The sequence below is a fragment of the Jaculus jaculus genome, chromosome 20, assembly GCF_020740685.1.
Source record: "Jaculus jaculus isolate mJacJac1 chromosome 20, mJacJac1.mat.Y.cur, whole genome shotgun sequence".
NCBI classification, from domain to species: domain Eukaryota; kingdom Metazoa; phylum Chordata; class Mammalia; order Rodentia; family Dipodidae; genus Jaculus; species Jaculus jaculus.
In genome coordinates, this window is record NC_059121.1 from 28,379,081 (window position 1) to 28,403,080 (window position 24,000).

General features: G+C 44.3%; 1 protein-coding gene across 1 annotated transcript in view; it reads left to right on the plus strand.

Moving 5' to 3' along the window:
* Ccl28 (C-C motif chemokine ligand 28) overlaps positions 1 to 20,029 on the plus strand; it is a 55,445-nt gene extending 35,416 nt beyond the window's left edge. Inside the window, exon 4 of the transcript XR_006634415.1 lies at positions 19,929 to 20,029. The gene's annotated coding sequence lies outside the window, so the exon portion shown is untranslated. The remainder of the gene's footprint in view (positions 1 to 19,928) is intronic.
* The last annotated feature ends 3,971 nt before the right edge of the window (positions 20,030 to 24,000 follow it).

Sequence of the window (24,000 nt, forward strand, 5' to 3'; positions counted from 1 at the left end):
GGAGACAATCTTCAAGCTGTCAGGAGGTCTGAGAAAGAAGAGTCTGGGGAAGGGGCTCACACACATGTAAAGTGTGCAGGAAAATGGCCAGGCAATACCCCTCTCATAGGGGAAGAGCCAAGAGCTGAGCCAAGCCTGAGTGGCTAGACTCGATTTATGGGTCAAACATCCAATTAGAGAGAGCCTCATCATCAGACTGGGGGAGGAAAGTGTAAGAGAGAGACTATTGGTCGGTGGGTTGGAGAGGCTGCCACAGGAAGGACCAGCCGCAGGTGTGCGGCTGAATGGAGGCAGAAGCAGGAGGTGCTGCAGAGCCCTGGCTTGCAGCCGCCTTGCAGGAGACTGTCAGACACACCTTCTGTTGGCAGCCGTGTTTCTGTGGGCCAGTCCCTAGCTAACTACTGACTGTAAAAAAAAAAAAAAAAAAAAAAAAAAAAGCTGTTTTGGGGACTGGGGAAATGGCTTAGCCGTTAAGGCATCCCCCTGTGAAGTCTAAGGACCCTAGTTCAATTCCCCAGGACCCACCTAAGCCCGGGGCACATGCATCTGGAGTCTGTTTGCAGGGGCTGGAGGCCCTGGTACACCCATTCTGTCTTTCTCTCTGCCTCTTCCTCTTTCTCTCTCAAATAAATAAGCAAATAAAATCTTTTTTAAAAAATGTGACTTGTTCTTACCTTAAACTGTATCACTTCATTCTCAGGTACAAGCTGTCATCCAAGTTCTGTGTACCTGCTGTTCTTGTTTATGGGAATCATTTACCTCATGACTCCCAAAGATGGCAGACACTCTCCATTTATGATGGAGAACCTGTCCACCGTTTGAAGATTGTAGGTAACTGAGTTCACGTACTGTCTTGGTGGGGAGGTTGTACCCTTCAATTTGGAAGTGGTCTTTCTGTTAGCATAACCCTTTAGCTTGTTTCTTCCTCTGACATCTCTGTGTGTCCCTATGTCATAGCCACCACTGGAAAAGTTTATATTTACCCTTTCTTTAATTTTTTTGTTTTTTCTTTTGTTTTTTAGGTAGGGTCTCGCTGTAGCGCAGGCTGACCTGGAACTCACTATGTAGTCTCAGGCTGGCCTCGAACTCATAGCGATCCTCTTCCCTCTGCCTCCTGAGTGCTGGGATTGTGGCGTGCGCACCACATCTGGCTCTATAGTTACTCTTTCTGATGGGAACACCGCTGTGGCTTTCAGTTTATGAGGATGAAAAACACCTTCCACTTTGTAGAAACATGGGTTCTCTATGTGAGCCATTAGCATCCACTAACTTTTCCAGTCCAAATTGCCTTGGCTACCAGACAATCTGAACAGCTTCAACTCACTGACACTGCAGAATGTCACTAGAAAATGCAGGACAAAGATAGCTTAAGGCTGGTCTTGTGCCCCTCCCTCAGACACTACAGAATAAATACAACTATGACATATGTTTTAGAGCTTACATGGCATATTTTACAATTTATATAGTCAATTAAATGCTATTTTGGTGAGTTTTTTTACAATTATAATATGCCTCCTCTCCCCCCATGTATGTATGGGAGACCTTCAAGTTTATTCAGGCTACACTAATTCTGTGATTCCATGCTTCCTCATAATTCTCCGACAAGTAATTTGATGGGTTGCCATACCACAGCCTCCACAGGATATGGACATTCTCTGTACATACGCCACCACATCAGCTTCATGAATGCAGGTTATGCATGCAACATTGGTAAAGAAATGCAGGGATCTTTTGTCTGGCCAGGAGTGAACATGAGACAGCACAGAGAGCTATGCTTTCTCGTGACCAGCCTCTGCCAAAGAGTTAAAAGTTAAGTGAGAAGACAGTGGAAAGTGGTAAGGGTACCAAAACCTGGCCTGGGGAGGATGTTAAACAAGTATGGTGTGACTGGGCTTCAGGGTTTCTGTTTTTTGTTTGTTTAAATTTTTTTTGTTTATTCTTATTTATTTGAAAGAGACAAAGAGAGAAACAGGCAAAGAGAAAGAGAGAATGGATGCACCAGGGTTTCCAGCCACTGCAAACAAACTCCAGAGGTGTGCGCCCCCTTGTGCATCTGGCTAATGTGGGTCCTGGAGAATCGAGCCTTGAACCAGGGTCCTTAGGCTTCACAGGCAAATGCTTACCTGCTAAGCCATCTCTCCAGCCCAGGGTTTCTGTTTTTATCTTATTTAAAAAAAAATTTTGGGTGACCTTTTGAGGTAGGGTCTCGCTCTAGCCCAAGCTGACCTGGAATTCACTATGTAGTCTCAGGGTGGCCTCGAACAGACGGCGATCCTCTTACTTCTGCTTCCTGAATGCTGGGATTAAAGGTGTGTGCCATCACAACTGGCTTTTTGTTTTTATTTTTAACTTTTTACTGACAGCTTCTTTAATTATAGAAAATAAACCATGATAATGTCCTCCCGACTCCCACCTTCCCCTCACAAATCCATACTCTATCATATCCCCTCCCTCTGTCAGTCTCTGGTTTTGATGTCATCATCTTTTCCTATTATGAAAATCCTGCGCAAATAGCCCCAGGCACTTCAAGGTCATAGATATCCAGGCCATTTTGTGTCTGCAAGATTACACTGTAAGCAGTCCTACCCTTCCTTTGGCTCTTACATTCTGCCACCTTTTCTACAATGGACCCGGAGACTTGGAAGGCGAGATAAAAATGTCTCCTTGCTGAACACTTTTCTTAGCACTATGATGACTTCGGAGTCGGTGGTCACTGCCATCTGAAAAGAGAAGCTTCTCTAGCCAAAAGTGAGAGTACCATCAATATTTGACTATAAACTTTAAGAAAAGTGCTTACCGGGCAGCTTGTTGAACACAGTACATGCACTCAGCCACACACCGCAGGCCTTACTCCCCTCGGGCTCACAGTCCCTGTTCCTCTCCTCTGCCCCACCCCCACCACAGGCTTTTGACTAGGTTTTCAGTACCAGGCATGCATTCCCTCCCGTGCAGCAGGCTGCCAGTCCGATTAGAAGGTGGCTGGTTTTCCCCATAATAGACATGCTACTATTGCACCAGTTGGCACATTTGGCCTGACTGGCCCAACTTAAGGCTTGCAGTGTTCACTGTTGTTTATCTCCATTGATGACTTCTCTCTCTCCCATAGGGCTGCCTGCAGCTAGCTTTTTCCAGCTTTCTGTCAGCTGGTCCACAGAGAGGAAATTTTCAGCTTAGTTCCAGCTTGATTTCTCAGTGACCCTGCAGCCCAAGCATGGGGAGTCTTCAGCAACAGGGTCTTACCATCTATTTCTGCTAGGAAACCAAGGGCCTCGGCAATGGCCTGTAATGTTTTGGGGGCATCAGGAACCTCCCGGCCAACAACTCACTGGAAGGGATCAACTTCAGGGTTGGTTTGTTTGTTTAAATCACAGAATTGGCTGCTGGAGAAGTGTCTCAGTGGTTAAAGTGACAGCCACACAAGCATGAGGTCTTAAGTTCAGATACTCAGTATGCACTTAAATAGCCTGGCATGCTGCTGGAGAGACGGCTCGGGGGTGACAGACACTTGGTCGCAAAGCCTGATGACCCAGGTTCAACTCCCAGTGTCCATGTAAAGCACAAAGTTTCCAGAGTATCCAGGCACACAAAGTGGTGTGCACATCTGGAGTTTGTTTGCAGTGGCAAGGGACCCTGGCATGCCCATTCTCTCCTTGCTCTCTGTCTCTCCTTTCCTCTCAAATAAATAAAAATATTTTATAAATAAAAATAAAAGGGCAGGCATGGTGGCCCTTCTATAATCCCAGTACTGGGGATACAGAGACAGGAGGATTCCGTGGACTCACTGACCAGCTGATCTAGCTAAAAGAGAGCTCCAGGTCCAGAGAGAGACCATGTCTCCAAAAAAAAAATGTGGAAAACAAACAAGATTCATAATATTGACCTCTGGCCTCTACATACACATGCACTCACTTCACACACACCTGCATGTGTGCACAGTAAGCACATGTACATAAAATATACATAGTAAAAAATTCTTAGAACCATTATGTCTCTTTTACCTCTTCCATTCTAACAGCTTGTTTTAAAATGAACTTTATTTCCATTTCTTTCATTGATTTTCATATCCTTTTAGGATATAATGATCCAAGAGAACACTCTTTGTGGGGAGTAGGCCACAAGAAATGATTTTTGGTCTGGCAGACTGATTTGACCAATTCTGGACCACAGTGAAGGCAAATAGGCCCTCTGCAAGAAAACCAGGGTTTGGAAGAATGGGGGCTTTGTTGGCTATGAGAATTAGAGGCAGTGACTCCGTGTTTGATTCTCTTCTTTTAGAGTTACTGTCACTCTATTAGAATGGCTGTAATTAACAAGGTGAACAGGGCAAGTCTTGGTGAGTGTGGAACAAATGCAGCTCTCACATCGCTGGAGGAGTTGTCAATTAATGGTTTCACTTTGGAAAATTTTAGCAGTGTCTACTCCAGCAGTCGACCTGCTTCATGCTGCAGAAAGGCCACACTTAGGGAATCTCCCGTTGACTGGACGTTTTCAGTAAATATGCGTACAAGACTGTTCACAGCAGGCCCTGCACTAGCAGCTGCCCACGGGGGATGGGCAAACATAAAACGTGACATTTATGACAGAATATGACTCATAAAGGAGGAAAGGGAGCCACAGCTTTGCAGTGGTGTGGATGCATCTCATAAGCAGAACAACAACAGAACAGGGTCAGACCCAAGGAGTCAGTGCTACTTATTCATTATTACCTAAGATTACACTAAAGCTCCCAGATTAGAATAACTGATATCTGTTATGTCATAGTTTCTGTGGGTAAAAGAGTCTGTGAGTGACATAGGTGTGACTTCTCTCTTCTCTTCCCTCCCCTCTCCTCCCCTCCCCCGACCCCCATCTCTCTCTGTCTCTCCAGAGTCTTACTGGCTTGGAAGCTACTATGCAGTCCCTAGCCCAGGCTGACTTGGGACTGGAAGAATCCTTCTGTCTCAGTTTCCCAAATGTTGGAGCTTATAGCCTGTTCCACCCTATTTAGCTCGATTTAGGGTCACTCATGAGCTTGGGGTTAGAACGTTGGCAAGGGTGACAGGCTCCTGAAGGCTGGGTGGGGAGCAGCAGGTCTGCTAAGCTGCAGATGCCACCTGGCTGTGAGTAGGATGCCTTAGCACCTTGCTGTGCAGTGCTGCCCGGCTTCCCTAGAGAGACCGCAGAGAACAAGGAGCAAGCCTTGGGCTCGTGTGACCTCACTTTGTGAAGGCTGCTGGACATTCGTGCTGTGTTCTGCAAATCACACAGCACGGACCAATCCTAACACAGCGTGAGTGCAACTGTAAATGGTGTGAATACCACAAGTTAAGGATATGAAGGATTTGGGGACTGGAACCACATACTCTACTTGGTTTCGTAAGCATGAAGCACGAAAACAGGCTAGCAGCAGTCAGCATGGTAGTTACTCGGAGGCAAGGGTAGAGACTGGAAAGAGGGGAGAAAGGGACTTTCGAGCTGCTGACAGGGCTCTGCTGTTTAGAAATCATTTATTTACTTGGGTCTGTGTGTGCTCATGTTGAGGTCAGGAGGGTAAACTTGAGGTGTCTGTGCTCCTCTCCCACTGTCTTGGGACAAGGTCTCTTGAAGCTGCAAATTAACATCAGGCTAGCTCCTGGCTCTACTTCCCATTGTCACAGGTGCTCTTGGATTACAGATCACGGGCCACTTTATGTCTGATTTTACGTGGATGCTGGGGAACTGAACCCCAGAAAGTGCCTTTGGCTGCTGAGCCATCTCCCCTTCTCAGATTTCCGTTTTTGTTTGTTTTTTGTTTTGGTTTCTGTTTTTTTTTTTTGAGGTAGGGTCTCACACTAGCCCAGGCTGACCTGGAATTCATTATGGAGTCTCAGGGTGGCCTCGAACTCATGGCGATCCTCCTACCTCTGCCTCCCAAGTGCTGGGAACAAAGGCATGCGCCACCATGCCCAGCTTATTTTTTTGGCTTTTTCAAGGTAGGGTCTCATTCTAGCCCAGCCTGACCTGGAATTCACTATTTAGTCTCAGGGTGATCTTGAACTCATGGTAATCCTCCTACCTCTGCCTCCCAAGTGCTGGGATTAAAGGTGTGTGCCACCATGCCTGGCTAGATTTCTGCTTCTTGACAAAGAGGTAGTGTTGCAGTCAGGTTCACATTGCTCATAGAAATCACCCAGCCAAGGGCTGGAGAGATGGCTTAGTGGTTAAGGTATTTGTCTGCGAAGGCAAAGAACCCAGGTTTGATTCCCCAGGACCCATGGCCAGATGCACAAGGGGCACATGCATCTGGAGTTTGTTTGCAGTGGCTACAGGCCTTGGCGTGCTCATTCTCTCTCTGTCCCTCCCCTCCCCTCCCCTTCCCTCCCCTTCTCTTCTCTCTCTCTCTCTCTCTCTCTCCCTCTCCTTGCAAATAAATAAATAAAGAAGTTCATATGCAGTGGCTAGAGGCCCTGGCACATCCATTGACTCTCCCTTTGCCTCTTTCTCTCTCTCTCTCAAATCAATAAATAAAAATAAATAAAAACATTTTTAAGTATTTTAAAAAGTCGGGTGTGGTGATGCACACCTTTAATCCCAGCACTTGGGAGGCAGAGGTAGGAGGATCGCCATGAGTTTGAGGCCACTCTGAGACTACATAATTGAGTTCCAAGTCAGCTTGAGGTAGAGTGAAACCCTACCTTGAAAAACCAAAAAAAAAAGTGTTTTTCAAAAAGTAGGAAAGCCAAGAGTGGTGGTGTATGCCTTTAATCTCAGCACTTGGGAGGCAGAGGTAGGAGGATCATGGTGAGTTTGAGGTCATCCTAAGACTACATAGTGAATTCCAGGTCAGCCGGGGCTAGAGTGAGACCCTACCTCAGAAAAAACAGAAAATTAAAAAAAAAAAAAATTGGAAAAACTACATACACAATAATCTTTTATTTTAGAAAGAACTTCTCATTCCAAAATGAGCTCAGGTTAGTTTTCAGATTTAAAAAGAGAAACTCCACATTTTCCTCAAATCTCAAAATGAAAATTTTTCCATATTTGTGGTTGAGAAACGCAGTCGTAAAGACAGAGCAAGTGGTTTGTATCTGTTATTTGTAGCCAATATATTCCCAATGACCTAGTTGAATAATTTTTTTTAAATGCCAGTGTTGGGCTGGAGAAATGGCTTAGTGGTTAAGCGCTTGCCTGAGAAGCCTAAGGACCCCGGTTCGAGGCTCAATTCCCCAGGACCCATGTTAGCCAGATGCACAAGGGGGTGCATGCATCTGGAGTTCCTTTGCAGTAGCTGGAGGCCCTGACGCACCCATTCTCTGTCTCTCTCTGCCTCTTTCTCTCTGTCTGTCACACTCAAATAAATAAATAAAAATATTAAAATTTTTTTTAAATGCCAGTGTTTCTTAAGTTTTGTGGCATTAGCAATTATTATTTAACACACACACACACAAACTTAGAAACTTTGTGAACTTGTTTTATATAAATTTAAAATATGGGTTGGAGAGATGGCTCAGTAGTTGCACTTGCCTTCAGAGCCTATCAACCCAAGTTTGATTCCCCAGTACCTGTGTAAAATCATATGCACAAAGTGGTGCATGTATCTGGAGGTCATTTTTAGTGGCTGGAGGCCCTGGTATGCCCATTCTCTCCCCCACCCTCCTTGCAAATAAATAAAAATATTTTTAAGATATCTGAAAACTATGTATTAAATAATATTTTTGAAAATGGGTTTAAATTATATAATAATATAAGAAATTTTCTTATTAAAGACTTTTTCAAAAAGTCATGCACTGAAATGAAAGGTTTTGAAGCTCATGTTGACATTTTGTTTTTCTTTTCTTTCTTTTTTTTTTCAAAGTAAGATATCACTCTAGCTCAGGATGACCTGGAATTTGCTATGTAGTGTCAGGCTGGCCTCGAACTGACAGTGATCTTTGTCTTTGTCCTCTGTATGCTGGAATTAAAGGTGTGTACTACCACACCCAGCAGCATTTGGTTGTTCATTCGTGTAGCATTCTGTGGTAGATAAGAAATGTTGGCCAGGCATGGTGGCACATGCCTTTAATCCCAGCACTCAGGAGGCAGAGGTAGGAGGATTGCCATGAGTTCAAGGCTACCCTGAGGCTACATAGTAAATTCCAGGTCAGCCTGGGCTAGAGTGAGACCCTACCTTGAAAAAGAAAATGTTAGACTGTTCTGGTCAAATAGGCCTTGACTGAAATTCATGTGTTGACTCTTGGTTTGTTTGTCTGCAAATAGAGATGGAAAACAAAATCATCTGGCTTTAAAAGTTACTGTAAAGATTTGAGCCAGGGTGACAGAAAGCTGGAAGAAGCCATCCTACATGTAGTTCAATGGGAAAAAGCGATAACACCAATGAAGATACTCAACAGTGGACACTGCAAGTCTCATATTTGGCCAGGCAGGCCAAATGAGCCAATGGGTGAAATAGTGGCACATCTGTCATGGTAGAAACCAACTGTCCTCCAATTGGATTGGAGGCCGGCTCCATGGGAGGGAATACATCCCTGATACTGAAAACTTAAAACAGGGATAGCCATGAACCCTAGGGATGTAACATCTACTGATGTCTGAATAAATGTATATACCAAACTGCCCAGCAAGCACTTCTCTTAATATTTATACCCTTATATTAATGCTACTTTCACTTTAGGTAAAGCATCTTCTCTTTTCAGATGGTAGTGACCTTGGGATGACTCAGAACGTATCATAGTGCTGGAAAGAAGTGACTGGAGTACTGAGTAACATCTCAATCACACCTTCCAAGGCTCAGGGTCTAATGTGGAAGAGGTGGCAGAAAAAATGTAAGAGCCAAAGGAAGGTTAGGACTCCTTACAACGTGCTCCCTCCAGACATAAAATGGCCTGGATATCCATGACCTCACAGTGCCTGACACTACCTACACAAGACCATCATAAGAAGAAGAAAAGATCATGACATCAAAATAAAAGAAAGTGATTGAGATGGGGAGGGGATATGATGGAGAATGGAATTTCAAAGGGGAAAGTGGGGGGAGGTAGGGTAACACCATGGGATATTTTGTATAATCATGGAAAATGTTAATAAAAATTGAGGAAAAAAAAGATTTGAGCCAGGCATGTTAATTCTAGCACTAGGGAGGCAGAGGTAGGAGGATCGCCGTGAGTTCAAGGCCACCCTGAGACTGTATAGTGAATTCTAGGTCAGCCTGGGCTAGAGTAAGACCCTACCTCAGGGGGAAAAAAAAAGCACAGTGAGAACAGCTTGGTAACAACTATTGCCTCTATTTTGGAGGGACACATTCCCAGTACTGGAGCACCTATTAAACATTATGGTCTGGGCACAGGCATGATTGGGAAGATTGGGGGATACATGTCTTGTACTTCAAAATGGATAGCTCTGGGCAGAACAGTGTACTCAAAAGGCCTAAACAGTGACAGGAGGGGCTGTCATGAGGACCTGTGTGCCCAAGGAGGAACAACTTCATGAGTCTGTGATAATAATAGACTTCTAGTCCCTGAACACAGATGGGATGGTGCACTTGGGCTCTGGGCAGGGTCACATTAAATAAAGGTAATCTCTGAGTACTAGGTTGATGGAGTTAACACAATATGTTAAATGAGGGGCTGGGGAAATGGCTTAATGAGTAAGGCTCTGGGCGGGGTCACATTAAATAAAGGTAATCTCTGAGTACTAGGTTGATGGAGTTTACACAAAATTTTAAATGAGGGGCTGGGGAAATGGTTTAATGAGTAAAGTGATTGCTGCACAAGCAATGAAGACCAAAATTTGGATCCCCGGCACCCATGTAAATGCCATGTGGGCATGATGGCCCTCCTGTAACCCTAGTACTCAGAGATGGAGACGGAGGTCCCTAGGCCAAGCAGACTGCTTAGAGAAGCCAAGTGGCAAGCCCTGAGTTCAAGTAAGACACTGCCTCAGTCAATAAAGTGGAGAACAATTAAGGAAGACAGCCAACATCAACTTCTGGTTTCCACATGTGCACACATTCATGTGTACTTATGCTTGCATACTCATGTGTCCACCATACACAGAGGGAAAAAGAGAAAAGTTCAGTTGAATGGCTGGGGAGGTAGCTCAGCAGGTAAGAGAACTTGCCACATAAGCTTAAGGACCTGAGTTGAACACTCAGCAGCTGACTAAAAAGCCGAACATGGCCTCTGTAACCCCAGTCCAAGAGGGGGTGAAGAAAGAGAAGAATCACTGGGGCTCGCTGGTCAGTCAAACTCAGTGAAAAATGACAGCTCCATGTCCAAGAGACTCTGTCTCAAGGACAGCACACAGACAAGCCCTCGAAAGGAACCCTTACATTCTACTCTGTCCTTCATACACATGTGCACACAAGATGTCCTCAACTGCACACGTGTGTACATTGTATATGCACTTGCTACACACACACAACAATAATAGATAAAAAAGAAGTATGTCAATTGAGCATTAAAAATAACATCAATATTTTGTTTTATTTTATTTGCAAGTGGAGAAAAAGAGAGATAGAGAGGAGACAAACAGAAGGAGAAAAGGTGCACCAGGGCCTCTAGCTGCTGCAGACAAAGTCCAGATGCATACACCCCCTTATGCATCTGGTTTACATGGGTACTGGATTCTCAAACCTGGGTCCTTTGGCTTCTCAGAAAAATTCTTTAACCACTAAGCCATCTCTCCAGCCCAACATTGATATTTTTAAGCTCCCACATAAAGCCAGACACAAAGAGGCACCTGTGCCTGTAGTTCCAATGTCCCTACAGCAACAGGAGACGGAATCAGCTAATCCAGAAGTTTATAAGCACCAGCAGCAAAATAAGAGCCCATTTCTGGGGCTAGAGTGAGAGCTAAAAAAGATAAAGTCACAAAGTCTAGACTCCAAGCCATGTGTTCTGACTTATAGATCATATGTACAGTTTACTGTACAACAGTTTTAGACCTGCTCAACCACATTTACTTTAGAAAGAAAAAAGTTAAACACATGCTTGGATAAGGCATTGTGTTAGTTGATAGAGGAAACAGAAGCATAAGTATGAACAGAACCTGTCTCCAAGGAGCCTCTAATTCAGGGATGGATGGAAATCACCAATATGTGAAATACCCATAATATGCCTGAGTAGTATTAGTGTCACAAAAAGTATAAAGTAGGGCCGGGCATGGTGGCGCACACCTTTAATCCCAGCACTTGGGAGGCAGAGGTAGGAGGATTGCTGTGAGTTCCAGGCCACCCTGAAACTACATAGCTAATTCCAGGTCAGCCTGGACCAGAGTGAGACCCTACCTTGAAAAAGCAAAAAAAAAGAAAAAAAAAAAGTATAAAGTACTGAGAGGGAGCTATGATATACACTCAAGGACATAAAAATAATTCACGGGGTCCTTCCCTCGGCACTACCTGACTGGGAAGGAGCCCTACAACTGGCACCCAACGTGGGGTTCTGGGACCCCGACAGACTAGTGCACCCCATGAGAGGCAATCATTGAGGAGGTATGTTTGTCATGAGATCAGGCACATTCAGGGTGGTATGGCCGTAGACGCTGCATGTCATGAGCAGGAAGGGAGGCCTTGTTCTTTCTCTGCCCATCGAGCTGATCAGTGCCTGAGGATATGTCCTCAACAATGAATTCATAAGCAAAACCAAAGCCTCTGGGGAAGTCTCTTCCTGATATCAAGCATCTATGCCAGTTCTGAGAGTGAGAGATCTCTGTGGACCCTGCTACAGAAGAGTTCAAGCTCCTGTGTGTGGATGGATGTGAGCACACTAACCACGCATTAATATCTTGCTGTGTGGTCTGCTAACAAGGTATTAAAATGCTCCTACATCCATAGAAAGTTATCTGCTGCTCTGAGCCCTCTTCCTCCATTTTCCTGAAGCTCTTACACATAGCAGAAGTGGAGAGCCAAGGCTGAAGTCCTAAATCCTTAAACCTCATTAATGACTAAGAAAAAATTACAAGGAATATAATTTAACTTATATCCTCCTCCCATTACCTCCATGTCAGGCACTGGGTAGCTAAAGTGCAACAATGAGGGGCCAACATGGAGTATGGTGCTGGGAATGTGTCTCGGTGGAAGACGCTTACTTAGCACACATGAAGCCCTGGTTTGATCCCAACCACTACATAAGCCAGCTATGGTAGCACATGCCAGTGAAACTAGCACTTGGGAAGTGGAAGCAAGAGGATCAGGAATTCAAAGTCATCCTTGACTACATTGTGAGTTCTAGGCCAACCTGGACTAGAGACTCTCAAAAAAACAGGAGCATTAGCCGGGCATGGTGGCACATGCCTTTAATCCTAGCACTTGGGAGGCAGAGGTAGGAGGATCGCTGTGAGTTTGAGGCCACCCTGAGACTACAGAATGAATTCCAGGTCAGTCTGGGCTAGAGTGAGACCCTACCTCGACAAAAAAAAAAAAAAAAAAAAAAAAAAAGAAGAAGAAGAAGAAAGAAAAACAGGAGCAGTCCCTGAGCAGCTGGAGGAAGCATTGTTAAAGTTCTGCTTACAACAGGAACAATCTATGCAGTGCTTAGGAAAGAGCAAAGTTTGTGGAAAGTACAACCATTGATGTACCTGGAGTGGGACAGAAATGACTTTGGTCTTTTCTTACCTGGAATTCCTGATGGAGATTGTCAGATATATCTCCTGTCAAATGGAAGAGCTACTTCGAGGATCTGGGTGGAGGTGAGTGGGCACAGAGGTACTTCTGAGAACCCTGAATTTGAAAATAGCACGGAAGTACCACTAATACAATGATATTCCTTGGAGGTGAGCATGAGAGAGACTTCCTGCAAACCCAGAAAGCTCCAACAACAGTGTAGGGAGCCAATGCAGACGCCATTACAAGATGGCGCTGGCTTCCTGCCAGTCTTGAGGTAAACATTTCCTTATTTAGGCAACGCCTTGGCGCCAACCTTGCTTGAGGTTGCGCATGCGCTTGACGTACCTTCCCCCAAGCCTATCCCGTGGCTCCTGTGGGCAGGTGAGCTTTGGCAGCCAATCAGTAGATGCCCCGTAGTGCTCGGCCCTATAAAAGCAGCTGTAATCCTACCCTCCTCGCCCCTCGCCATCAACTTTCCTGTTAACCAAGAGGCTCTCCAATAAAGTGTGATCGAGAAGGATCTTCGTTTGCTGGTCGTTCTTTCCCTGCTGGACAGGGGCTCGCCGCACAACAGCACCTGTGGCTATAGTGGAGAACATGACTATACTTGCTATCCTTAGTAGGGAAAATAAGGATCACTCATGTCAGTTGAATGAAAAAAATAATAATAATTCACAGAGAGGGCACTATTTGCACTTGACTTTGAAGACCGGGGTGAGTTTTGGTTTTTTAAGTCTTTTGAAGTAGGATCTCACTCTAGCCCAGGCTGACCTGGAATTCACTATGTAGTCTCCTCTTAGGGTAGGCTCAAACTTGTGGTGATCCTCCTACCTCTGCCTTCTGAGTGTTGGGATTAAAGGGGTGCTCCATCCTGCCTGGTGATTTTATCAGAGAGAGAGAGAGAGAGAGAGAGAGAGAGAGAGGGAGGGAGAATTGGCATGCCAGGGCCTCAGCCACTGTAATCGAACTCTACGTGCCATCTTGTGAACCCGTGGGACTGTGTGTTTGTGTCACATTTGTGTGTCTGGTTGATGTGAGACCAGGAGAGCCGGACATGAGTCCCTAGACTTCACGCCTTAACTGCTAAGCCATCTCTCCAGCTCTCCAGACCCTCCCTTGATCTGGTCTAGAGGAAGAACACAGGTGGATTGGAGGACACCATGTCCTTTGAAGGAGAGAACAAGCTGGGAAGCCCAGAGAACTCTTCGAGACCATGGGGCTGACGGCAGCATAAATGTGCCAGGACTCTTGTTAAATACGTGAACAGAGGAGGGGCAGCCTTGGTAAGGCTGCAACCGTGGAGCCCGCAGTCAGCTTAAGAACCAGAAAGGCCAGAAGATATTCTGAGCACTGAAACAAGAGAAGGGTGAGTTCAGCTTCAGGAAATTCTACATGAGACTCATTGCTCTGGGCTGTTTTAAGCATCAAAGTGGTTTATTTGGAAATTTAGCTAGTATAATAGATGCAAGAGTCCAAAGTGAGAACTAGAATAAGGATGTAGATTTTCAAAAGATAGGACTGGTCTCAACAATTCTAAAAATACCCAACCTATAATAAGGGAGTGATGGTCAGTTTTATGTCATCTTGGGTAGTATGCAATCAAGTTATTCAATCAAATGTGACTATAGTTGTTGCTGAGTTGACACTTTGTAGGCAAAACTAAAGATCACAGGTGGGTGACATTAAGAAAAATTATTTTGGGGCTGGAGAGAGGAATTAGTGGTTAAGGCCCTTGCCTGTGAAGCCTAGAACCCAGGTCCCACACTCCTAGAACCCATGTAAGCCAGATGCAGAAGGTCACACATGCAGACAAGGTGGAACATGCATCTGGAGTTCCATGGCATTGGCTAGAGGCCCTGGTGTACCAACATATTCTCTCTCTCTCTCTCCTCCTTTTGCTCGCTTTCTCTTATTTATTCAAGAAAAATAAATAAGTAAGCAGGGCATAGTGGTGCACACCTTTAATCCCAGCACCTGGGGGGCAAAGGTAGGAGGATTGCCATGAGTTCAAGGCCACCCTAAGAATACATAGTGAATTCAAGGTCAGCCTGGCCTAGAGTGAAACCCTACCTCAAAAAATAAATAAATAATGCAGATTATCTTCAAACTGGATATGGTGGCACATGCCTGTAGTCCCAGCACTCGGGAGGCAGAGGTAGGAGGATTACTGTGAGTTCGAGGCCACCCCGAGGCTACATAGCGAATTCCAGGTCAGCCTGGGCTAGAGTGAGACCCTACCTCGAAAAAACAAAACAAAACTATATATAATTTTAAGATATCACATAAGCCAATTCTTGGAAGCAAATCTAATAATCTCCTGCTGACTCTGTTTCTCTAGTTGAACCCTGAACTAGTTGATAAAGCAGAGCTTAAAGACAGTTGGATGAGGAAGATTTCTTTGGCAGTGGCATGCTTTGATTTCTTTCCCTCAGAGGCAGCAGGGCTTCAATGGGGAAAGTAAGTGTTGATTGATAAGCATTCAATGAAGGTGGGGATAACAGTTCTGGAAATGAGTCTAGGTACCCTCTTGTAGCAGAGAAGCCACCTATTACCAGGACACAGACATCCAAGAAATGATATAAATCAAATACACATTTGACACAGACAAAAACCACTTAAAGGAGGGACAGACCACTGAATGATGGAAACACCTCTGCAGGGAACATATCTGTTTTATGCTTTCACAGAAAAGCCAAGCAAGAACATAAATGGGCACCGAGAGCTCACCCACCGCCCTGCAATTAAAAATTCAACGATGACAAACATACATAAAAACAAGGGTTAGCTTCCTGAAAACTACCTTACCATAGGAATCAAAGCTGACCACTGTGTTGCCTACAGCTGAGCACAGACACTGACTAGTCATGATTGTACGCTGCCTACCTGTTTGGACATCTTATTTCAATAAAGAACCTAGATGGGAACTTGTGGTAGGAACTCCGTGTGTCTTTGTGCATGTATCTCTATGTACGCATGTACGCATGCACAAAGACACAACACACACGCACACACATGTGAGTTGTGTTTGTGTGCACATAGGTGGCACATACGGCACAGCATGCACGTGGAGATCGGGGACAGGTTTGGGGTGACTCTCCTCTCCTGCAGTCTTCTCCGAGACAGTCTCTTGCTGTTGCTTTGAGATTGAGAGGAGCGCTTAAGCTGGCCGGGAAGCCTGGGTTCTTCTGCTTCTGCTACAGGCAATTATGGATACATGTGCCACTTCGTGTTCAACCTCATGTGGGAGGTTGGGACTGGATTTGGGTTGGAGGGCTTGTGGAGCAAGTGCTTTTAACCATTTCCTCAGTCTCAAGTAACTCCTTTTATATTTCACACTGTTTCTTACCTGACTTACCCTTGGGTCAAGACCCATATCCCATTTGGCTTGAGCAAGTGTCTCAATACAAGTTTCGCCTGTACCTTCTGGGCTCAGTCTCATTTCTACCATCTCTGAAACCAAGGGCTCAGCCTTGGTAACACAATGACAGTTGTTCCCCTTTGAAATTGACTTAAACAATAGTACATGTATTTTCTTAAAAGTCATAAGAGTAGGAAGCCTAAAAGAAAACAATGGAATTGAAATTTTGTTTGTAAAGAAATGTTACAAAGTAGCCGGGCGTGGTGGCGCACGCCTTTAATCCCAGCAATCGGGAGGCAGAGGTAGGAGGATCGCCTTGAGTTCAAGGCCACCCTGAGACTACAGAGTTAATTCCAGGTCAGCCTGGACCAGAGTGAGACCCTACCTCGAAAAAGAAAAAAAAAAAAAAGAAAAAAAAAAAGAAAGAAATGTTACAAAGTGGTAAAAATCCATCAGATCATATCAGTACCATATGATATGTAACAAGCTTTCTGAAAAGTAGAAACATTTTTTTGTTTTATGTTTATTTATTTATTTGAAAGTGACAGACAGAGAAAGAGGCAGAGAGAGAGAGAGAGAATGGGCATGCCAGGACCTCTAGCCACTGCAAACTAACTCCAGACACATGTGCCCCCTTGTGCATCTGGCTAACATGGGTCCTGGGGAATCAAGACTCGAACCCTGGTCCTTAGGCTTCATAGGCAAATACTTAACCGCTAAGCCATCTCTCCAGCCTAAGTAGAAACATTTTCATTGTTCCTATGAGAAGAACAGAGAATGTGAAAATTTACCTCCAGATTCTCAGGAGACTTTTGGCTAAGGACAGATACTCACTACTTTAGTATTTCAAATTTTCAAAACTAGTTGATGGTATCAGAAAATAATTTAATAGCATCATAAAACACACTCAAATAAATATCTAGGTGTGGCTCTTACAGACTTGTTACCTCTTGGCTCTAGGTTTGGCTTTTACAAACTTGTTGCCTCTTGGCTCTGACTCTACTTGTGAATTTGAAGCTGGATACTAAATCAGGCATGGTAGTGCACACCTTTAATGCCAGCACTTGGAGGTTGAGGTAGGAGGATTGCTGAGTTTGAGGGGAGCCTGAGACTCCATAGTGAATTCCAGTCAGCCTGGGCTAGAATAAGACCCCATTTCAAACGATAAATACATAAATAAGAACACAGAAGGGGATGCAGTAGCACAGCTGGGCTGGAGTGCAGGAGGCGGAGGCTCCCTAGGGGAGTGGGTCACCGGGCTGCCCCTGAGGCTCTGCAGCCCAGCCCCACTTCCCGCTTGCTCTCTGCTACCCGAGTGCAACGTAATCTTCAGTCTCACACTCTTGCCACCAGGCTTTCTGTGTCACGATGGTCTGTCTCCCCTGAAACTGTATGGCAAAATGAGTCCTTCCTCCCTCAGATGCTTCGTTAGGTATTTGGTCGAAGCAACAAGAAAAGTAACCAATGTAGTGGCTAAGAAAATATCTTGTTTCAAAAAAAAAAAAAATCTTGTTTCTTTTCTTTCCTTTTCCTTTTCCTCTTTCTCTTTTCTCCTCTTCTTTCTTTATTTCCCCCCTTCCTTCCTTCCTTCCTTCCTTCCTTCCTTCCTTCCTTCCTTCCTTCCTTCTTTCCTTCCTTCCTTCTTTCTTTCTTTTTGAGAGAGAGAAAAGTTAGAGAGAGAGAGAGAGAGAGAGTGGGCATACCAGAGCCTTCAGCCACTGCAAACAAACGCCACGTGTGTGCTCCCCTCGTGTGCATGTGTGACATTGCACACCTGCCCTGGAGATTTGAACATGAATTCTTAGGCCTTGCAGGCAAGCGCCCTAATCACTAAGCCAGCTCTCTAGCCCAGAAAATATCTTGTTTCTTATGACAGTTGAATTGAATTACAAATGATCAAATGATGAGAAGGGGTAGTCCATTCAAAGCTCTAAGAGTTATAAGAAAAGGAATAGTGGTGAGTGTAAGTGCCCTGAGACCAAAAAAAAAAAAGCATATTTGAAGAACAAAGAGCAAGATGTCTTAAGCTGAGTTTTTATTTTTATTTTTATTTTTCAAGGTAGGGTCTCACTCTGGCCCAGGCTGACCTGGAATTCACCATGCAGTCTCAGGGTGGCCTCGAACTCTCAGTGATCCTCCTGCCTCTGCCTCCTGAGTGCTGGCATTAAAGGCATGCGCCACCATGCCCAGCAAGCTGAGTTTTAATTTTTACTTTTGAGAGAGAGAAAGAGAAAGAAAGAGGCAGAAAGAGAGAGAATGGGCACGCCAGGGCCTTTAGCCACTGTGAAAAAACTCCAGACACATGTGTCTCCTTGTGGCACATTGCAATGTTGCATGCTTGTGTCACTGTGCATCTGGCTACGTGGGACCTGGAGTTTTGAACCTGAGTCCTTAGGCTTCACAGGCAAGCACCTTAACCACTAGCCATCTCTCCAGCCCTTAATCTGAGTTTTAAAGAACCAACAGCAACTAGGCAGACTTCAAGAGGGATGGGAAAATAAAGTAACAATAGGACCTCAGCTGTAGCTCAGTGGTAGAGAGGTAGCCTAGCATGTGTAAGGTCCTGTTTTCAAGCCCCAGCAGCCAGCAATACACACAAAGAATAGACCATGAAATTCAGAGAAAATATAGAAATTGTGTAACAGAAGTTCTCCCATGTGCTGGATTTTCCTGAGTTCCAACGTGGGTAACAGAAGTGAGTAGGAAAGAATGCCCATCCCTCACTGGAATCCAATTTACCTGCTAGTCACGTGTAAACATCTCATAACAGAGATTGTTGAGCATCTACTACTTTCTAGACTTTGTACTAGGTCTCTTAGGTAGATTATTTTTTTGATCAACCTCCAGACAGATATCATTTTCAATTTACCATGAAAGAATGAGCCGTGAGTAGCTGTCATATTGCTAGAAAGGGATCTGTAGGTTGCTGGAGGAGAGAAATCATAAGTAGTCTTTACCAGCAGTTGACCCTGTGAGATATACAACCTACCAGCCAGGTAAGATGTGTCCGTGGGTGCAATGACTGTTATGTACCCAACTGATTTCTGACTGGATTTGAGGTCTGTTTCATGGGAGGGAATTCATGCCCACTACTGAAAACCTAACCAAAAGTTGGGAAGGTCATAGGCCCTACGTGTCAAATTACTACTGTTATTTGGCTAAATAGGTATGTTGTGCCCATCAAATTGTCCTCTAAATATTCATGTTTATGCCCTTAGATTAGTCTCACCTTCAGTCAGAGAGGCTTCTTTTTGCAGATAGTGACTACTGGAGACACTCAAAACATGACAAAGTACTTGAGAATAAATGGCAGTTGAGTGGTCAGTGATAAATGAGACATCTCTATCATACCCTCCAAAGCTTGGGGAGCACTATGGAAGAGAGGGAAGAAAGAATGTAAGAGTCAAAGGATGAGGAGAAGTATTTTGTTTTTTTGTTGTTTGTTTGTATGTTGTTTTTTTGAGAAGTATTTTGAAACTCTGTCTTCTAGACATGAATTGGTCATTGTATTCATGATCTCATACTGCACTTCATTTGCAATGGCTGGAAGCCATGGTGAGCTCTCTCTCTCTCTCTCCCTCCCTCCCTTGCTATAATAAATAAATTTTAAAAAGTTTTTAAAGAATGGCAGTTTCACTGACAGAAAGCTGGAAGAAGCCATTCTGCATGCAGTTCAGTGGGAGAAAGAGAAAACACTAGTGAAGATACTCAACAGTGGACGCTGCAAGCCTTATATTTGGCCAGCCAGGCCAAATGAGCCAACGGGTTCAACAGTGGCATGTCTGTCATGGTGAAAACCAACTGCCCTCCAACTGGACTGCAGGCCTGCTCCATGGGAGGGAATACATCCCTGATACTGAAAACTTAAAACAGGGGTAGTCATGAGCCCTAGGGTTATAACATCTGCTGCTGTCTGGCTAAATGTATATACTATGCTTATCAAACTGCCCAGCAAGCACTTCTCTTAATGTTCATACCTTTATATTAACGCTACTCTCACTTTTGGTACAGAATCTTCTCTTTTCAGATGGTAGTGACCTTGGGATGACTCAGAAGGTATCATGGTGCTAGAAAGACGTGACCAGAGTTCTCAGTACTACAACATCTCTACCACACCTTCCAAGGCTCAGGGTCCATTGCAGAAGAGGTGGTGGAAAGAATGTAAGAGCCAAAAGGAGGGTAGGACTCCTTAAAAACGTGCTCCCCCAGACACAAAATGGCCTGGATATCCATGACTTCACAGTGCCTGACACTACTTACACAAGACCATCATAACAGGAGGAAAAGATCATGACATCAAAATAAAAGAGAGACTGATTGAGATGGGGAGAATAGAGTTTCAAAGGGGAAAGTGGGGGGAGGGAGGGTATTACCATGGGATATTTTTTATAATCATGGAAGTTGTTAATAAAAAAAAGTTGAAAAGAAAAATAAATTAACTGACTGCTCCTTCCACAATGTGTAACCCACAACCCCATGGGGAATGCCAGCAACCCCACTGAAGAGGGTCCCCTGGGGAAAGGGGGCAAGAAAAGGGAAAAGATGGTACCAACATGCAATACATCTATACCAAATATGTTCTTAATCTTTAAAAAGTGAAAAAACTGCCGGGCGTGGCAATGCACGCCTTTAATCCCAGCACTCAGGAGGCATAGGTAGGAGGATCGCTGTGAGTTCAAGGCAGCCTGAGACTACATAATGAATTCCAGGTCAGCCTGGGCTAGAGTGAGACCCTACCTCAAAAAAAAAAAAAAAAAAAAAAAAGAAGATAAAAGTCACGTCTGGGTCAGGTGTAGTGCACACGCCTGTGATCCTAGCACTGGGGAGGCAGAGGTAAAAGGGGCACAGTGAGTCAAGGCCACCCTGAGGCTACATAGTGAATTCCATGCCAGCCTGGGCTAGACTTAAACGCTACTTTGAAAATAAAAACAATTTTGGGCTAAAGAGATGGCTTAGCAGTTAAGGCGCTTGCCTGTGAAGCCTAAGGACCCATGTTCAATTCCCCAATACTCATCTAAAGCCAGATACACAAAGTTGTGCATTCATCTGGAGTTCATAGGCAGTGACTGGAGGCCCTGGTGTGCCATTCTCTTTCTCTCTATCTGCCTCTTCCTCTCTCTCCCTACCTCCCTCTTAAGTAAATAAATAAAAGTAAATAAAATTTTAAAAAGAAACGTCTTTTTTTGGTTTTGAGGTAGGGTCTCACTCTAGCCCAGGCTGATCTGGAATTTACTCTGTATTCTCAGGGTAGCCTCAAACTCACGGTACTCCTCCTACCTCTGCCTCCTGAGTGCTGGAATTAAAATTTCTATGTGGACAAGAACTTTGTCTTGTTTCCAACTGCTAATCTTTTTTTTAAAAATTTATTTATTTTTTATTTATTAGAGACAGAGAGTAAGTGAGAGAGAGAGAGAGAAAATGGGCATGCCAGGGCCTCCAGCCACTGGAAATGAACTCCAGATGTGTGCGCCACCATGTGCATCTGGCTTACATGGGACCTTGAGAATCGAAACTGGGTCCTTAGGCTTCATATGTAAGCACTTTAGTGGCTAAGTCATCTCTCCAGCCCTCCAACTGCTAATCTTATAGGATATGAGTTTTGAGCAAGGCAGGAGCCATCCTGAAAAAAAATGCCACAAACAAGGGAACCATTTTTGAAAGGTGGAAAGAAGACAGAGTGCTGTTCTAGTTAGATCTTACATGTTGTCATGTCCTGTGTTAAAGCTGGGTCCCCCATGAGTTGGTGTAAGCTCCTGGGGGTGAGACCCAGTGGGAGGTCTTTACAGCCATGGGGGATGCCCATGAAGGAAGTGGTGGTACTCTGGCCCCTTCCTCTTTCTTTATGTCCTTCCCTAAATAACGTTGGATCAGTTTTAGTCCACCAAGTTCTCCTGCCCTGATGAGCTGCGGGCACTGCAGACCTAAAACAGGGCCAGCAGGCCAGCCACACTGGAGCCTCTGACACTGGAGGAAACTAACCCTTCTTTTCTTTACAAATAGATTATCTCGGGTATTTGTTATAATACCAGAAAAGCTGACTTTAACACATGCACTAAAGACATCAACTCACTTCTTAGATTCAATTATTACTGAAGCAAAACCATCCTCCCAATTTTTCCATTAGGTATGTCAATTGATTAGTTTGTGTTATTTCTGTTCTTTGTAACCAAATGAGTACCAACCAATACAACAGTAAATGGAATTTCCATATTTAGTCAACCAGTAGCCAAATACAGTGTAAGAGGGGAATGTTGTCACTCCATGCCTGGCAGAGTCTCTGGTATTGTTCAACCTGCAAGGAGCCCCAAGGCCAAGACACCCCTGACACAGGAAGTGGGCTATTGGCTACTAAAGTGAATACCCCCTGCTGGGAATCTGCTTGGCAGACACAGTCACTGCCCACCTATCAACCATCTGTGCCATCTTCTTTGAGATCAAAATCTTTAATATGTTTAGGGACAGCTGAGACTAACCACAATCCTTATGATTAGGAAAGGTCTATGATGCAAGTTTGTCCAATGTGGTATGAGGGAAAGCCCACAGGGAGTTTGTTTGCACTCCCAAAGAGAGTTAGAAAAGGTGCCCTTTCCCCTTCACCCAGCCTTTGGCTACTGTTGTGTGAGGAAATGATGCTTAGATATATTGCAATATCTTATTAAGTGAAGGAATAGTGTGAAAATACAAGCCAAAAACACCATGTAGTGGTGAAACCAAATCACAGCAAGGACTATACTTAATAGCCACTTTGTGCTTGCTTGACCTGCTCTATGAGCTCCTTTACATGGTGTCATGGGAGTCTTTCATGCTTGCTTAATGTTGTACTATTCTAATATAGGGGCCTTCCCCTCTCTTCTTCCCAGGCATTAGGAAAATGTATTACAGTCTTTTCTTTTTCTTGTGTAACCATTTAAACAACTTTTCTCTCAAAAAGCTGCATACTCACACCTATGTACTTCTATTTTAAAGTTTTTCATTTACTAATTCAAAAATCAAAGGAAGAAATAAAGGGAAGAAGAGAGAGAGGGGAAAGAAAAAAAGAAGGAAAGGGTTTTGGAAGAATGAAATATATAAGAATTGGCTTTCAAAGGTGGGAGTTATCAAGAGACTGTAAAAAGAGGCTGACAAATCCAATGCTTTAGGGACTTTTGGGACAGAAGCATATTTTGGACAGCAGCAAAATAGGAGGAACTTTGTAATATAAAGTAGGAGGAAGGGGCTTATGGGTTTATGTGCTAAGCTAGACCAGATTGGGTCATAGCCAACTTGAAGGTACCTAAACAGTCCAATGGGTAGTGTCCAATCAGCATAGAAAGCTCATCTTCATGAATTTGTTTATCCAACAGGGTTTGGAATGTGTTAAGATCAGCTGATGACAATCCTAAACAAGGCTATAATCACGTCAAGCTGGATCTCTACAGAAAGTATGTGCCCCACTCTTGCTCTTTTCTTTTTTTTTTTTTTTTTTTTGTAGGGTCTCACTCTGGTCCAGGCTGACCTGGAATTAACTCTGTCATCTCAGGGTGGCCTTGAACTCATGGCAATCCTCCTACCTCTGCCTCCCGAGTGCTGGGATTAAAGGCGTGCACCACCACGCACGCTCCACTCTTGCTCTTTTAAAGTATTTAATGTCTATTTCTTAGCTTTGTGCCTCAACATTCATGCCTACTTATTTCCTGTGAACACTGTGGAGTGAAATGTCCTGTAAACTCACTGTGTAACTCAAGCTTCTTGAAAGCTGGCTGCTGTCCTGCTGTATATTCTTCCCATAGATTTCCAGTGTGTGTTTTTCTGGGGGTGGGGGGTAGGTGTTGTGGTTTTGCCTGTTTTCCATAGAGTCATGTGTTTGAATACTTGGTCTCCAGCTGGTGGTGTTATAACATTTAGGAGGTGGAGCTTTGTTAGGGGTAGTGTGTCACTGGAGGTGGGCTTTAAAGTTTTATAACCTGCCCTTACTTCCTGACCATCCCGTTTCCTGTCTGCAGATGCACGGTTACCACCCTCTTCAAGCTCCTGTTGTTAGGCCTTGTTGGACTGTATCACTTCCTAAGTCCTGGGCCCAAATAAACCCTTCCTTAAATTGCTT